Source organism: Sarcophilus harrisii, chromosome 3 (assembly GCF_902635505.1).
Source record: "Sarcophilus harrisii chromosome 3, mSarHar1.11, whole genome shotgun sequence".
NCBI classification, from domain to species: Eukaryota; Metazoa; Chordata; class Mammalia; order Dasyuromorphia; family Dasyuridae; genus Sarcophilus; species Sarcophilus harrisii.
In genome coordinates this window covers 209,084,652-209,102,582 of record NC_045428.1, presented here as the reverse complement: position 1 = coordinate 209,102,582, position 17,931 = coordinate 209,084,652, and positions in this window count along the sequence as shown.

The following is a 17,931-nucleotide window of genomic DNA, read 5'->3' as shown; positions in this document are numbered from 1 at the left end:
TACCAAGAAAACCCCAAATGAGTTCACAGTCAGTCATGATTGAAATGACTGAACTAAAAAAAAAATGTTGTATTTTATAATACACTTCTCTGATTCTCATCAGCATATTAATAAAATAGAAAAAAGTAAATGGATTTTTCCCTATATTCTCAGAAAGCATTTTTGCTGATTGTAAAATATAGACAGGGGTTTTTAATTTGTTTTTTTCCCTCATTTTTTCCAATATAATTTTGTATTATGAAAACATTTTCTTTTTAGAAGGGATAGCTCTGTATCTTCTATCAATAGATGCAGGGAAGACAAATCACAGATAATCTCTATGAGACTGAGTCTTTGAGTACTATGAAAGTTACCTAAAGTTAAGTAACTTCATCTAATCAGTATAAGAAGTAGGATTTGCATTGTCATCTCCCTAACTCAAAGCTTTCTCTGTGGCATCATTTCAAATAAGCAGCAGCCTATACATATTTCTAATTTAAATTCTGTTCTGAAAATGTCTGTCATATGAATAGTAAAGTAACTCGTGTGCCATTTAAAGCTTGTCACTACACTCCTAAAAGTATAGGGAGTTGCTGAATGGGAATAGTTTGGTGAAAGCAGAGCAGATGTGTAGATAAGTATTTAGTTATCCCAAAGGAAGGAGATATATCAGAGACATATACCTTACTTTAAGTTCACTTAAAAGAAATTCATTTAAGTGAATTTAAAAGAAACCTTCCTATATTTATGGATACTAGATTTGCTAAGAAAGTACTTCCTGTATCTAAGTGACTGTAAATGAAGTTGATCAAGATGCAGAAAGAATTATAACTTCAATTTAAATTTACTTTTGTTTCAAAATAAGAAATAATTTGAGCTTCCCTAATATTTATTGTATGAATTAACATTTATTCTCTCAATTGGTCTATAGATGTTGCAGAAAATATCCTGAAGAGTGAGAATTCCATAAAGTTCAGGGGAAGTGATCACTTCATTCATCCATTCCATGTAACATTGAGATTTACCAATGCCCTGTTAAGTACATTCATAAATTATATTATTTAGCTTTAACAAAAATACCTTTCACAAAATGCACAAGTGGCTTTAAATGATTTTTACAAAGTCATGAGTGAAGATAGAATTTTCTTATTAAAAATATGAAAATGTACCATGCAGATTAGATCCACATAGTCAAATGCTTTAATGTAGAAAATGAAGCAAAAGTAGATTTCAACATGTGATTTTTCACTCACCTGCACTTATTTTGAACTTTGAATTTTCCACTCATCCCACTAGATACCTTTCTCTCCATTCCTACTTTCCAAGTTTATTTTGTGTTTTGTTGTCCTCCATTAGAATGTAAGTTCCTTGAGGGCAGGGATAGTTTTTTTTTTTCTTTTAAAATTTATATCCAATAATAAGCATAAGAGTTTTTTCTGTCTTTAGACTTTAGGGATTCAGATCTTTCTGTACCTAGCAAAAACTGGTAAAAAATAATATTGTTCACACTTTATGAAGACCATCTTTTCTTTGTAAAATTAGTTGTGTTGAAAATTTAAAAGCACAGTATCTTTCTTTTGATGTATTCATGTGTTCCACCTATTTTATCTGCTTATTCCCCTCAAAGTCATCATAATCCTCAATTTGTACTTTCACAATTGGTTGCTGTGGAGATGATTGCAATGACACAAACAGTATTATGACTTCCAGTGAGAAATAAACAACATGAACACTGAACTCTTAACAAACAAAAAATCCTGTTATTATGCAAATACCTTGTATAATGAGAGTGTGACCCCCAAAAGCTTATTTTAATCTATCCCACTTTGCTTTTTCCCCTTAATGTCACTGTATAAATAATGGTCAAACTAGAAATACAGTAATTTTTAAAAATAAAAAAGCCAACATTTAAATACCATAGTACATAAAAATATTAACAAGTTACTAAGTCAATTCCAGGAAATATAATTATTTCTGCAAATTTAACCAGAGAGGCCTCTCTAAATCCAAATTAGAAGGGATATCTTTCTCTCACTGAGGAACTGTCAAACTGAAGTTAGAGAAGACTTGCCATAGAAGTAAGTGCAGAGAAGTTAGCATTCTCATAGTGGTCAAGTAATTGACTACCTATGAAGATCACTTGGGGCAACCCTAAAATAGTCAGCAGAGAAACTTTCCTTTATGAGAAAGGCAAACTCACAGTCAGGATTCTGATCTTACTCTGGTTTCTCATATTTACTAGCTATGTGACTATGGCCAAGTTACTTTGTGATGGAATATTGGTAATTTGGGGCCCAGGTACGAGGCATGTTTTGGGAACACACATAAGATTTGATTTAATGCCCCTGCTTTTGGAAGTACATATTTATATGGAATGGAAGGGATTTGCCCTTTACTTTAAAGCATCTGAGATCATTTTATCCTAATATTCTCTACGTTCTTAACAGTAGAAAGAAAATGAAGAAGAAAAAAGATTTTTAGATTGCTGCTAAGTCAGAACTGTATGCAAGCAAAAATAATCTATGCTTCTTTTTCTTTTTCTTTTTAAGGTAGTGATCAAGGAAAGAAGAACTATAAAAGAGGGAGAGAGGGAGATATTGAGGCCTACTCTTAGCTCTTGGATTGATATGTGGCCAGGTGCATGATGTACTTACTTTTCTGTCAATAACGAAGTACTCTTCATGGAATGAAGAGGTCTCCATTCCATATCCTCATAAATTTCTCGAATCAGTATTATAAAACCCCATTGTGTCTGCCATTTTTGCTCCTAGGGCTGAACCCTCATTAGCTAATCATGATACATTTACCTTCTCTAGCTTTAATTTTTTTCACTCGTAAAATGAGAGTACTTTTATTACTTATTTTGAGTACTGTTGTGAGAGAAATGGTAAACTTTTAACTGCTACATAAATGAAAGTTATGTAAGGTTATTTGTGGAAAAGGTCACAGTATAACAGATTAAAAGGTCTTCCAAATGGCCCTAACTCACAGTTCCTTTTTTTTTTTTAATTCCATTTTTAGTTTAGGTAATGAAACAATAATTTCCATAAATAGAGCACAATAAAAAAAAAGATTGCAAATGAAACTGCAAATCTACTATGCAAAATTTGCTGTTCTTTTCAAATTTACCACAAAATTATCATGTAATTTTTTTCTTCCTTCTTTTTCATGAGAGGAGAGAGACTTACATGAATTTATCCTAAATGAAATGAGCAAAACCAAGAGGATCATTGTACATGGCAACAGCAAGATTATACAATGATCAATTATGATGGACATGGGTCTTTTCAATAATGAGATGATTCAGACCAATTCCAATGATTTTGTGATGAAGAGAGCCATCTATCCCCAGAGAGAGGACTCTGGGAACTGAGTAAGGTTCACGACATAGAATTTTCACTCTTTTTGTTGTTTGTTTGCTTGCATTTCATTTTCTTTCTCATTTTTTTTATGGTTTGATTTTGATTTTTCTTGTGCAGCCAGATAATTGTGTGTATGTATATGTGTGTATGTATATATATATGCATATATGTATACATATATTGGATTTAACATACATTTCTACCATGCTTTAAATATATTGGACTACTTACTATCTAGGAGAGGGGGCAGGGGAAGGGGGAAATTGGAACACAAGGCTTTGCAAGTATTAATGTTGAAGAATAATACATACATATGTTTTGAAAAATAAAAAAGCTTTAATTTAAAAAAAAGAAAGAGAAAAAGAAAAAAAAGAAAAATTCAATGAGCTCATTGAATTAGAAAAACATGGAACCACTTGGACTTATGCAGAAAATTCTATCTATCTCTAGAGAAAGTGATGACAAGTGAAAAATGCATATATTTACATATATTTTATGAATATATAAGCCTGTATGTGTGTGTGGGTAAATGTTTACATGCACACTTGTGTGTGTGTGTGTGTGTGTGTGTGTGTGTCTATGTGTTTATTTACATTTAACCTTCTTTAGAGCATGGGTGGGAGGAGGAAGGGGAAAAATTAAAGTAAACAGCACACAGAAGAGAATCATGGGGGATTTTCATTCTAGACTGTTGAGTTTTTCACTTGAAAAATGGGTAAAAATTTAACCTTCAGTAAGCTCAAGATCCTCAATATTGGATAAAATGTGATATAGGAATTATGTAGGGACTGGGTATTTTCTCTGAGAAGGAAACTTGACTTTCATTTTTATCTCTGTTTCTATTTCTTTCTTTTTTTTTCTTTTCTTTTCTTTTTGTGTTGGGAAAGCCTTTGTGAGTACCCAAAAAAGCTGGCAACCTATAGGAATTTTGTAAAATATTAAATTTCTCAAATTGTATTTGGAAATTTAAAAGAATATTAATTTTTGGATTTTCTGAATTGTATTACATGGACTTTTTGAACTATGTAGTACAAGGAAATGGAAAGAGACTATGTTTGAACTTTATCAAATCATTAAAGCAATATAAAGAATTGGGGAGTATGAGCTTGACCAAAAAGACTTACTGATTTGCTGAGGGCATCATATATTTAAACTTGGGATGAGTATAGTGTGTAAAAGAGGGAAGAGGGAAGAAGGAAGAAAGGGAGGGAGGGAGGAAATGAAGCAGGGAGAAGGGAATGAAAGAAGTAAAGAAGGGAGGAAAAATGGAAGGGAGGAGGCAACAAAAGAAGGAAAGTAAAAAGGAAGGAAGGAAGGGAGAAGGGGAGGGAAGAAAGAGGAAGGGAGAAAAAAGGAATGAAAAGAAGGAAGGAAGGGAAGAAAAAAAGGGAGGAAGGAGGAGGGAAGGGGGGAAGGAAGGGAAAAAGGAAAGAGTATGAGACAAAACTTCCAACTTAAGCAAGGAGAGAGGCATAAAAGACAACACAGGTAAACATGCATAGAGATTATTAAAGAAGGAAAGCTACATTAAAGAAGAAGCAGGTTCAAGTAGCATAATCCTTTGTAGCAGAATAAATACTAGTTACAGATTCTAGGTACCAGATATCAGAACTCACCAGAAACCTACACCTAAGGGAACCTCATGAATACCTTACAAAGGAAGAATGGGATTTCCTGTATTAGAATTTTAACAAATTGATCACCTGTGTCCCCTATGTGACTCACTACCTTTGAATGTTACATTTTAGCCCACTTTTCCCAGGGACATAAGAATGTATCTCTAGGTTGGCAGAGATTGTTTGATCAGTTATAAAAAAGTTAATCTACCTGATTATTAATGAAAAGCATACCAGTAGGAGTTCACAAATAGGATGAATAGAAATCCAGGTCTTCCTACGTTATTCACCAGGAACTTGAGGGAAAGTAGCAGCTGTGTAAGTATGAATTCTGTGTGTGAATATGAATGCTCATTTGGGGCAGTGGCCATAGGGTATTCCTACATTTTAGATAGAATTATTTTCTAATCATTTTTTCAGTAATGTCTAAAGCTCTTTGTCACTACATTGGGGTTTTCCTAATAAAAAATACTGGAGTGCTTTATCGTGTCCTTCTCTAGCTCATTTTATGTGTTAAAAATAATACTATGCCAAATCTTTCTGTATTACCCAGCTGGAAGTGAAGGAATGGTAGCCACTCTCTATGAATCTGACTTGTCAGTGTGAGTGGGAATTGGGATAATTGTCCCAGAATCCATTCAACATCTTTATATCTCTAATGCCTAGCATAGTGCCTAGCATGGTGCAGGCATTTAATAAACATTTGTGATATTGATGAATTTAAAAAGAAAAAATAGCCAGTCCATTGCTAGCTAAAGTTTTATAACCAGAGAATTTTGTATCAGTGAAATAAGGACAATTATCAAACTTTTTAAATGGCAGAAGGCATGTATTGGGTTAAGAATAATGTAATCCAGCATGTGCTACTTGCTGGATTGTACTAGGGTCATGACATAGCATCAGCCAGGGTCAGATCACATTAAAAAGGGTCACAGTAAAGGCCACACTCTTCACTTTGGAAATACAGAAAGTATGGATAATCAATTTACAGTTCAGAAAAGAAATAATTACAAGATTGGACATGAAGAAAGGGTAAGCATCTGAATTACCCACAGTCAAAATCCTCCTTTACCTCATTTATCACCTAAGTGTCCACATCATTTCTATGATAAATTACTAAATCATAGTCTGACCTTGTTGCATATCCAAATCATATTACCATTTAGTCTGTTGCAAAATAGTGTCCCAAATGATTAGTTTTATGAATATGCTCTAAATTTGAAAAATCTGGATGTGGGAGAAAACTTTCATTTGTAACTTTTAAGAGTCAATTTCATTAAACATATTCATTATCCTGTCATCATTGTCTAATTCAAAATTTAGAAAAAATAAGATTTTTAACTCTTTTTGCAAGTACTTCAAATCAACAGAACCTTTTATTATGATCTTGAAATTAGTAAAGAGAAATACCTGAAATTCAGCCCCACTAATTTTCTAGTGTAATGAGTCAAATTCTTCATTTTTCTTTCTAAAAATCCTTATTGCTATATGATTTCTTTTGGGTAGTATCTACTATCATTTTCATTACAAGTACATGGAAATGATTCTTTTATTTTTTTGCTCTGAAAAAAATCATACTCCATACTTATTTGAATTTCAGTTGAAACGAAAAAGGTAACTTCTTAGAATAAAAATACTGGTTCCAGCTTCACCACTCTCATGAAGTAGTTGTATGACTCTTGACAAATTATTTCAAGTTATTTCCTTTGGTTTTCTTATTGGTAAAATGAAGTGTTTGGTCAGGGTGGTTTCTGATGCCATTTTGTTAGATTGGTCTCCTTCCAGATTGAGATGGACTAGTTGCCTGGGATCATCATGAATGTGGCCACATCTTTCAAAATTCAGAGGTAACAATGAGATCTGGCTGCCAATAATTCTACACTGAACACATTTCCTCAATATCCCTTACTCATTATTTCAGCTTCTAGACTCATCTTTAAACTGACTGTATGTGAAGATTTATGTCTGTTCCATCAAATTCCACAAGACACTGGTGAGATCTCTAAGCCCTTATAGATGTAAAAAATATATGAATATATAATCAGAAAAAAGGAAAAATAAAACAAATCCAAAACTAAAAGAGAAATGGGTCTGTTTACTGAGTGACTTGATACTATGTGTAATGTGTAAGCTAGCTTTCTCGAGGGTCTCTGGAGTCCAAGGTTGAGCTCACCCTCACTCTCACTGGAATCTGCTTATTTCAAGTCCTCTCAGCCTTTATATATCTTAGTACATTTACATCATTACAGCACACTGTGTTAATTGTAGAACTCTACATCATCATACTAAATACTAAGTATATGACAACTAGAAAACCATGATCTCATCCTGAGTAGGTGCTTAACTATAAGCATCCTGCTATCCTTGATTCAAGTATACTTTTCAGAATCCCTGTCCTCTACATATCCAGCTTCCTTTGTTTTAGAACACAAGTGATCACAGCCTCCTTGACTTCTAAGGAAGGGAGGAAGGGAGGAAGAAGGGAGGTGAGAACACCAAAGGGAAATGGGAAGTCAAACCAGATATTGTTAGCAGGTTTCTTCTGGGCTGAAGGGCCTTACTTGAAACAGGTATACATAAATCCATCAGCATGGGAGGTATTACACAAGCACATAGTAATATAACACAGGCTAGTAGTGACATAACAGACAACATGAATCAATATGAGGATTTTCCATAAGTCCTAGAAAAAGGGTAAATAACAATCACCCATATACCTCCTTCTGCAGCCAAGAGATAGTCCAAAACCAATCTATTGTCCATTACTTCATGTGTCAAGGAATCCAATGATTCCTGCAGATTTTGAAGTCCTGCAACAGTCTCATAAACAATTTTTGATGTTCATGATTCAATTGTCATACACAATTAACTGCTAGTCTCTTTTAGTGGCACATGTTGTCAGATATGGAGCCACCCAATATTTCTTGGATCCTTTCCTTTGTTCTTTTCTGTCTCTCTTTGATGGATAAAGTGAATACGACTCATTGGCACCCATCTGATTCCTACTCCATCTGTAGAGATACAAGCAAATCCTCTCCCCTAAACAGTTAACCTATCTGGTTCCTTCCATTCACCACATCCTGGATCTCTCCATATCACTTGGCGATTATCTAAAGATAGTGGAGCTGCTTACACTGGACACTGCCCTTCCAGTAGGTTATAAAATCAAAAAATTAATGGTATAGAGAGCTAAATTTAGAAGTTCTCTAGGGTTACCTGTGGCTCCCCCTTTCTTTTGTTTTTGGAAGAGTGTCTTGATGTCTCTGTTTCTCCTCTCTACTATTGTCTGCCCTTGAGGATTAAAGGGTATAACAGTGGTGTGTAAAATCTTATACTGTACACAAAAGTGTACAAAATGTTTAGAAGTATATGCAGGTCCATTATCTGTTTTTATTGCTTGTGGCACACACATAATTGCAAATGCTTGTATAAGGAATTCAGTGACCACTTGAGCTGTCTCTTTTGCTGCTGGTATTGCAAAAGTAAATCCTGAAAAAGGTGTCTATTACAACATGGATAAAAGACAGACAACCAAAAGATTTATAATGAGTCACATCCATTTGCCAAATTTCACTGGGTCTCAAACCAAAAGAGTTTTTCCTTGGAGGGAGCATAGGAGCATGGAAATGAAAGCAAGACATACAGGTTTTTACTATGTTCATAGCATCCTCTCTTATTATCCCAAATTGCAGATGTAAAGCTCAAGCAGGGTGATGATATTTAGAATGAGATTCTTGGGCTGCCTGAAATAAAGGAGTATTAGCTAACATGGGTAGAAGGCATTCTCCCTTTGAATTTCCATAAAAAATAGGATCTGGAAGTCCACTATGACAATGGACATGCAAGATATTAATCTTGCCTAAAAGCTTTCTCATTTGCTCTTGAAGTTCCTTAAAGAGCTGATATATATTAGAAGATACAAATTTTATATGGGCTGTGACAATTCTTTGTACCACACCTACTGAATAAGCTCAATCAGATATTATATTTACATATCCTGGATAACAAGAGCTAGCATGATTGCACACAATTCATTCTGCTGAGTGGACTGAAATGAAGTTCTGACTACTCTCTTTATAGTTAAACCATGAGAGTATATAGCACAAATGTTACGTTTGGATGCATCTGTAAAAATAGTTAGTCCTTTAAGAGGAATCTTAGAAATCTTTTCTTCAAAAATCCATTGACAATTATGTAATAGCCGGGTTATCTTTATTGGAGATCTGTGGGTAAAATGTGGAGCTATGGCCAATAAAATTTACCACTCTGGGATGGTTTCACAGCATACATTAATTTGTGCATTGGTATAAAAGGTGTATGTCTCATCATAACTTATCCCAGATAATTGCACTATCTTTTAATGGCCTTTAATAAAATTTTAGCCACAAGCACTGAGTAAAGAAAAGAGTAAGGCTTTTGTCTGGTTGTGCTTGGAGGGACACCCATTTGATCACACTGTGTAATTGATGAAAGACTGCTGATGGTGCCTCTTTTATAGCAAAAACTAATATATCCAAGAGTTTTTAAGAGACTCTTTCAATCACATTGGATAAAGCCAGTTTGTCTCTCAAAGCCTCTTGAGCTTCTTTTGTAAGCTGCCATAGTGAATTTAAAGCATTGTGTCCCCTTAAAATGTCATATAATGTTTATAATTAATGAGTAGTTAAGCCTAACACTGGATGCATACATTGGATATCTCCTATCAATTTCTGAAAGTCTTTTTAAGGTGTTCAGTTTCTCTGTTCTTAAAGAAAGCTTTTGTACTGTAAGCACTTTAGGACATACTTCATAACCTAAATATTGAAAAGGAGCATATATTTGAATTTTTCTGGAGCCATATGCAATTTGTAGTCCCGTAGTGTTTCTATGGTCTTTTATAGACATGCTTTTAACATTTGCTCCTCAGGTGCACACCCCAAGATATTATCCATGTAATGTGATAGCATAAATTTTAGAAATGCTTTTTTTACTGAAATAAGAGCAGCAGCCACATACATTTGACACATATTAGGGCTATTTTTCATTCCTTGTGGCAAAACTGCCCATTTATATTTTTTATAAGGCTGAGCTAAGTTAATACTGGATACTGAAAAGGCAAATCTTTTCATATTTTCCTTTTCCAGGGGGATAGAATAGAAACAATGCTTAATGTCTATAACCTCAAAAGACCATTCTCTAGGCAATTGAGTAGGAGATCAAAGTCCAGGCTGAAGTGTTCTCATAGTTTCCATCTGTTAATTTACTTTCCTCAAATCAGTCAACAACCTCCATTTTCTAGTATAGTGAACTCTGTATTACAAGCCCAACTAAATAGGCAACCTGGAATTATCAATCAGCAAGTTTAGGTCCTTATGAAGACACTTCAGCACAGATTAATTACCCAATAGCAGCATATGAGCAAATTACTTTCGCTGCTGCCAAAGCATGGGACACCCTTTGAGGAAGACAAAATAGAGGAGAAGCATTCATGAAACTAGTGCCAAGTTCAAATGAACCCTTTGCTGATTTTGTGGATCATCTGCAGACACCCGTCATACAAACTATTGGTGAAAATGTAGCAACAGAAATTATGATAAGACAACTTGCTAAAGAAAATGCTAATGAGGTTTATAGAAGAATTATATTAGAATTACACAAGGATGCTCCTTTAGAGAAGATCATAAGATGCTGTGTTACAGTGCGCAAAAATACCTTTTATACCCAGGCTATGATACAGATTTTTCATTGATCTGAACATGGGAAGACAAGGTCCCTTTTGGCAAGGGACTTCCAGAGAGACTAATCAATGCTTTCAGTGTGGTAAAGTAGAGCATCTAAAAGCTCAATGTTGGCAGAGAAAACAGGGTGGGAGAAAAAAACCCCAAACCCCATGTCCAAAATTCAACAAAAGTTTCCATTGTGCATCAGAATGTAGACTGACTCAGGGCTCGGCTCCAGGGCCCCAGGCAAAAAACAGTTGGGGTAAGATAGCAGCTGATATTACACCCAGAGAGACTTTAGAAGTTCAGTACTCCAACATGATCAATAAGCCAAGAAGCAACATGACAGGAGAAAGGGATTACAATTGAGTAGAATAGAGCTGTATGCAGCTGAGACTGCTGAGATATCCCCTGGAGAGGTGAAACATGTCCCTGTCAGGCCTATAGGTACCTTGCCTCAGACACAGTAGGCTTGACCATTTCATCACCTGAGAGTGCTTATAAAACTCTCCATTCAGATCAATGAAAAATCTGTCATTTCCCAGTGTTTTTTCTTTGGGTGTAGCTGCTTCTGTCCATCATTGATCAATTGAAACTGAATTAGGTCTCTTTGTCAAAGAAATCCACTTCCATCAGATTACATCTTCATACAGTATCATTGTTGACGTATATAATGATCTCTTGGTTCTGCTCATTTCACTTAGAATCAGTTCATGTAATTCTCTCCAAGCCTTTCTGTATTCATCCTGCTGGTCATTTCTTACAGAACAATAATATTCCATAACATTCATATACCACAATTTACCCAACCATTCTCCAATTGATGGGCATCCACTCAGTTTCCAGCTTCTAGCCACTACAAACAGGGCTGTCACAAACATTTTGGCACATACTGGTCCCTTTCCCTTCTTTAGTATCTCCTTGGGGTATAAGCCCAGTAGAAACACTGCTGGATCAAAGGGTATGCACAGTTTGATAACTTTTTGGGCATAATTCCAGATTGCTCTCCAGAATGGTTGGATTCATTCACAGCTCCACCAACAATGTATCAGTGTCCCAGTTTTCCTGCATCCCCTCCAACAATCATCATTATTTTTTCCTGTCATCTTAGCCAATCTGATAGGTGTGTAGTGGTATCTCAGAGTTGTCTTAATTTGCATTTCTCTGATTAATAATGATTTGGAACACTCTTTCATATGAGTGGTAATAATTTCAATTTCATCATCTGAAAATTGTCTGTTCATATCCTTTGACCATTTATCAATTGGAGAATGGCTTGGTTTCTTATAAATTAGAGTCAGTTCTCTATATATTTTGGAAATGAGGCCTTTATCAGAACCTTTAACTGTGAAGATGTTTCCCAGTCTTAATATAAGATGATATAGATCCATAAAGAGCACTAGTCTTTTTCAGATCATTGATAATTTCCAGATTAAAAGGAGTGTATCTTCTCTCTTGACCTGAAGAGTCAAATTCTTCAATCACAGGGTATGCTTCTATTCTCAAATCAGATGTTCCTTTCCTTCTTCTTTAGCTTTAACTAGTGCCTTTTGTAATCTTGTCATAGGAGTTGGGTAAAATTGCTGCATGTATGATGTTGATGGTTTTACTTCCCCTCCCACTCCTCTTCCTCCCTCCATCCAAAAAGGTGAAATTGAGAGGGGAGGGTCAGTAGATGGGGAATGCTCTAAGGACATCTTACCACACTCTTTAAGCTCATCAGCACTCTACTTACCTCCTTTCTTGTTCAATTCTCCATGCCTTTCAGCTGCTTTGTAAGTACCATCCCATCCTGCTCTTTTTCCTCATACTGCCTTGTCTGGCTATCCACATTAGAATTTTTCCTTATTTTAAAACTTATGGATTCCTTAAAGCCAATTGTATTATGTTGTATGTTGTTGTATATATAGAATGTTTCCTCAGGAATTGAATCAGGACCCTGAGCTTCATAATATTCAATTAGTTGCTCTCCCACTAGTTTCCACATATCTGGCTCTAATTTTTCTTCCTTGGAGAGCCAAGCTGACTTGCACTCTAATATATTTTAGAGTCCAATGATCTACTTCCAAGTTACCAACAAACCTTGCTTCTTTATTAACCTAACTATTCATGCTACACCCTCTCCTTGGGGTGGGGAAGGCTCTTTTTTTATTATTTGCCTTATTTCAGCTGAAAAAAAAAACACAAAAGTGACTAGTTTAGCCCTTACCTAAGTTTTCTGTTTGTCTGTTTTTGTACTCACCTTATTTCTGGGTCACAGAGATAGCGTCAGTTGAACTTCTGAATATAGGTTCTTATGTCCAGAGCCTCAAAATGGAGTGTGCTTCTTTCAGTATCCCATGTTTGGACACCAAAATGTAATGTTTGGCTAGCTTTCTGGATGACCTTTCTGTAGTCTGGAGTCTGAGTCTGAGCTCACACACACTGGAGTGGAGATCTCTCAAGTCTGCTTGTTTCAAGTCCTCTCAGCCCTAATATACTTTAGTACAATTGTATCACTACAGCACAATGAGCATGAGCATTACATCACTATACTAAGTATTAAGTATGTATAAACTAGGGAACCATTATCTCATCAATCACACTGAGTAAACACTCTGTTTTAAGTATTCTTGGTTCAAGTATACTTTCCCAGAGTTTCAGCCCTCTACAACTATGTAGAATCGTAAAGCATGTAAATTTTAGAAGATTTAGAAAATATATATTTCTAACTGAATCATCTACATAGTTTGTTATCCTTTTAGCCATATGGATCAACTGAAACCATATCAAGTACTGGAATGTTATATGAGACTTAGCTATACCTCTATCTTCCAGGGAGTGAATTTCATTAGTCACAGTTACTTGAGAACATTCTCTAAGGTATAAAGAATTTGTTGTCTATATTTCAAAAGAAATATCCATACCCAAAACAAAAACAAACAAACAAAATGAACAAAGACACTTGAAACATTGAGATAAACTTGTACCAGTATTATTTGGCTATTAAGATGTCCACCATAGAATCAGGCAGAGATTATCTAGTTATTTTGGTTTAAACTGCTTCCAAAACAGCAATTGTAAGAAATGAAAATTTTTAATTTCTTGTATTCTCCTACTTCTCTTCCTATTATGCTAGGGGAAGTTTTTTTCCTAGATGTTTATGTATGTATATTTCTTTCTTTTTGTGTGTGTGAGATGATTGGATTTGAGTGATTTGCTCAGGTTCACACAACTAGGAAATGTGTTTGAAGCCAGATTTGAGCTCATATCCTCCTGACTCCAGGACTGGTTTCCTATCCATTGTACCATTTAGCTACCCCCTTTTCTGTATGAATTTCTACCAAAATAGGTTTGGATCAGAGGAAATGTGGGAAAATATTACTCAATTTTCCACTCAATTTAATTTTTATCCCTAACAGCTATAATTTTTTTCACAGTGAAGAAAAACCTATCAAAATTCTCTTACTTTCATCAAACTCCATTTTTATATAAACTAAACAATATGTCCATTGTACCTGAGAGAAGGATTTTTTTCCTACTTCAAATTTTGCTTGTGTTGTTTTAAAGTAACAGTCATTCAAAGGTAGAAAAGCTCATTTCAAAGAAATTTTATTGTTTGCTCTATGATTACCAATGGCAGAAAGGTCCTGATCAGAGCATAATTTCTACCTCATTGTAACCCACTTTAAAAAAGTCTATTTCACCTTTCTATCTGATACCAGGCTTTCTCCTGTAGTATTTCTTCTACAGGTAGTTATTCAGAAAGAGAACCATAGAATTCAATAAGTGAAAGGAGAGAAGGAATCAGGCTAACTACAATTCAATTTCTCCCAAAAGATGACTTCCTTTGGGACATTGTTCAAATTAGATTTCGGTGTTTTAAAAAAATGGAATTTTCAGAACTTGGTTTATAATATATAATACCAATTTTGTATTTGTATTATCTTCCAATTTCACATAAAATGGAGATTTCATTATAATACTACTTAAAGTGCTTTGGAATCCTTCACTGGAGACAATTTGTATTGGATATACATCTATATTATATTACTCTAGAGAGCCTAGGAAAAGCCGTGGACATTCTGCAGGGAAAATAAATCTGACCATATTTGTTGTTGCTGTTAGTATCGTTTGTGTAGCATATGCATACATTTTGCCTTTCCTTCTTTAGATGTCTTGACTCCAGATTAACTCAGGAGCCCTTACTTAATCAATCAATAAATAGTTGTATTGATGCTTATTATCACCTTTTCTAGGTGCTCATTAGTACCTACTGTGTGCAAGGCAATGTAATAGACAAAGCAATCCTTATACTGAAAGATTTTATATTCCATCAAAGGAAAGATAAATAAATTTATTATAATTTTTGAAGAAGGAAACATTCATATTTAAGGAATAAGGGTTGGGGTAGAAAGAAAAAGCAGAGCTGAAACTTGAAAGAAGTTTGGGATTTTAAGACATGAAGATGAGGAGTGAGGATTTTCCAGTCATGAAAACTAGGTAGAAGAAAGGTCATAGGCAAAAAATAGTCAGTTTTGGGATAACTATAAACTAGCTTTTATACATAAATTAAAATAAATGGTTTGATATGAAATAATTCTGGAAAAATAGTTTGTATACAGATCATGGGGGATCTTAAATGAAGAATGAATTCTTTCTGTTTTATACTAGCGATAACAAGGAATGGAAAACAGCAAAGATTTTTGAGCAGGGAAGACAAATAGTAAAAACTGGGTACTAAGAAGAATATTTTATCAAATGTTTGGAATAGAGATTAAAACTGAGGAGAGCTTGAAACTGAGAGACCAATTAGAATGCTGTTACAATAATCAAGTCAGAGGAAATAAAAGCCTAAAATGTAGTATGGGTTGTATAAAAAGAAAGAAAGGGGAAAACAAACTTTATAGAGATAGTATTAGAAGATTTGACAACTGACTGAATATGGAGAAAGGGATGAAGAGGAATAATAGTAATGATAACAATAATAATAATGCATTTATATATTAAATTAGCTTTTTCAAAACACTTTATAATGTTAATTACTTATCAGAATAACTCTGTGAGATAGGTATTATTATTTTCCTCATTTTAAGAAAACTTAAGTTGACAATTGTTAAGTGATTTGTCCAAGGTAATATAATTATTAAGTGCCTAAAGAATTAAGTTTAATTTTTTTCTGGTTTCAAATGCAATAATCTACCCACAAAATAGTCCTAAGATTGTAAACCTATGCAATTATGGATGGTTGCTCAGTAGAAATAGTCAATAAGCATTTATTAAACACTTGTGTCAGGTGCTATGTTAAATCCTGTGGCTAGCAAGAAAAGCAGACAATCTCTACTCTCATGGAACTCATCATCTAATATGGAAAATAGCATAGAAACAACTGTATGTTAAAAAAAAAAACACCTAATTACAGAAAAGATTGGAAATACATAAAAGAAGGGAGGCACTCAACTTCAAGAGTATCAGCAAAGGAAGGCATTTTACTGGGATAAAAAGAAAACCAAGGAAACCAGGAGGTAGAGACAAGAAAGGAGAGTATTGTAGTTAAGGGGTATTGTCAGTGAAAATCTCCAGCATCTAGATAAAGAGTATATGGTGCAAAGAAGAGTAAAGTGACCTGGATATTTGGATCAAAATGTATCAGAAAAAGTAAATTGCAAGTGCACTGAAAAGATAAGAAGGGGCCAGGTTATGAAATGTTTTGAATACCAAAGATCATTTTAAATTTGTTTGTGGAAGTGATAATGAGCAATTGGAGTTTATTGAATTGGAGAATGACATGATTACATCTGTGCTTTAGGAAGATTAATTGATAGCTAAGTGGAGGCTGGACCATATTGGGGATATACTCATATATATTCAATGTACTATTGAATAGGTGAGGCATAAGATAATGAGTTCTAAAAGAATTGTTTTGTCTTAGTGAGAACCTAATTGAGGTTATTAATATTTGCCAATATACTCAGAACAATTTCATGATTTTCTCCAACTCAAGTCAGAATCAAGGAAGTTGTGATGTAGGGTTGTTGTTAGGGAAAGGAAAATGAATTCTATTTTAGACGTGGAAAAAGGCATGCCAATGAGAATACATAAGAACATGTCTATCAGACAGGTTTATTTTTTCCCTTGTAAAGTTCCTTTTCTGGGTTTCCCCCTTTCAATGTTTTTCCTCTCTCTTTATCCACCATTTTTCTATTCTCTTCTACTTTACAATGCTTTGCAAAAGTTATCTTTCTCTTTTTATAGTTGACTTTGAGAGGTATAAGTCCTAAAGAAGAGTATCCTTAAACTTGTAGAAATAGAAGAAAGAAATGAGGTAGGCATATATATCTCCCCTCCCCCCAGGATAACATTTTTATGGCATTTCGAATTGGCCTACATTATCCTATGCTTTATAAAAATCACATATATAAAGCATCCCAAAGGCACCTGGCATCCAGAATCACAGCAGAATTGTAAAGATGCTTCTAATAATATGGAACAAGAGTGTCAAAATCATGTTCTGCTACTATTATCTACAAAACTTCCCAGTGAGGCCTGAACCAGTTAAAATATAGTTGGGACAGGATGATTTCAGAAAGGCCTGGAGAGACTTACACGAACTGATGCTGAGTGAAACGAGCAGGGCCAAGAGATCATTATATACTTCAACAACAATACTATATGATGACCAGTTCTGATGGGCCTGGCCATCCTCAGCAATGAAATCAACCATATCATTTCCAATGGAGCAGTAATGAACTGAACCAGCTACGCCCAGAGAAAGAATTCTGGGTGATGACTAAAAACCATTACATTGAATTCCCAATCCCTATATTTTTGCCCACCTGCATTTTTGATTTCCTTCACAAGCTAATTGTACAATAATTCAGAGTCTGATTCTTTATGTACAGCAAAATAATGGTTTGGTCATGTATACTTATTGTGTATCTAATTTATATTTTAATATATTTAACATCTACTGGTCATCCTCCCACCTGGGGGAGGGGATGGGGGGAAAGAGGGGAAAAATTGGAACAAGAGGTTTGGCAGTTGTCAATGCTGTAAAGTTACCCATACATATACCTTGTAAATAAAAGGCTAGTAAATAATATATATATATATATAGTTGGGAAATGATTAACAGAATGAACAAAGCTACAATAAAATATGTTAATTTGTAGTTTCTAAATCAATATATAGTAAGTAAAGATTCATTTCTGTTAGAATTTAACATCACTGGTGTGGAGCATTCATTTATTCAAGCATTTTTTGTGTCTATAATATGGTTCCCTTTAATAAATATTC